Below are 568 nucleotides of genomic sequence, written 5' to 3'. Positions count from 1 at the left end.
TACCTCGCGCTGAAAAGTGCGCCTCGCTGAAGAAGCGATACCTCACGCTGAAAAGTGCGCCTCGCTGAAGAAGCGATACTTCGCGCTGAAAAGCGTGTCCGCTGAAGAAGCGGCAACGAGGCCACCGACGCCGAAGAGGCGTCCATAAGCTCCACTACATCTGGCTCCCGCAGCGGAAGTTGACTCGAAATGCAGCAGCTCCTCTAGCTCGCGGCGACATCCGGGTTCTACGACCGGTCTCACCACGTCGCACGAACGGGCACGCAGGGAAGCGAACGCCGATTGCTGGTGGTCCCCAACGATGAAGGACGCGTCGTCCCCATGGCAAAGGACTAAACGCGGCGGCTCGACGAGCCCTAAGACGGAGGGAACAATCCCCTAACACATACACGTACACACACACACACACGTGTAACACACACCAATAAATGTTTCTTGTTATTTAAAAGAAACTGCGAGTGTCATTACATCCTCCCCGCGAGCGACCGATCACGACATAATAAAACAGGCAACCGCCACAATACCCCAAAACTGGTGACCCCGACGTGATCCTCGCGGGTGAGTGACA

The sequence above is a fragment of the Odontomachus brunneus genome, unplaced genomic scaffold, assembly GCF_010583005.1.
Source record: "Odontomachus brunneus isolate Ranch 3 - 2012 unplaced genomic scaffold, Obru_v1 Obru_scaffold_086, whole genome shotgun sequence".
NCBI lineage: Eukaryota > Metazoa > Arthropoda > Insecta > Hymenoptera > Formicidae > Odontomachus > Odontomachus brunneus.
This window is presented reverse-complemented; position numbering follows the sequence as displayed.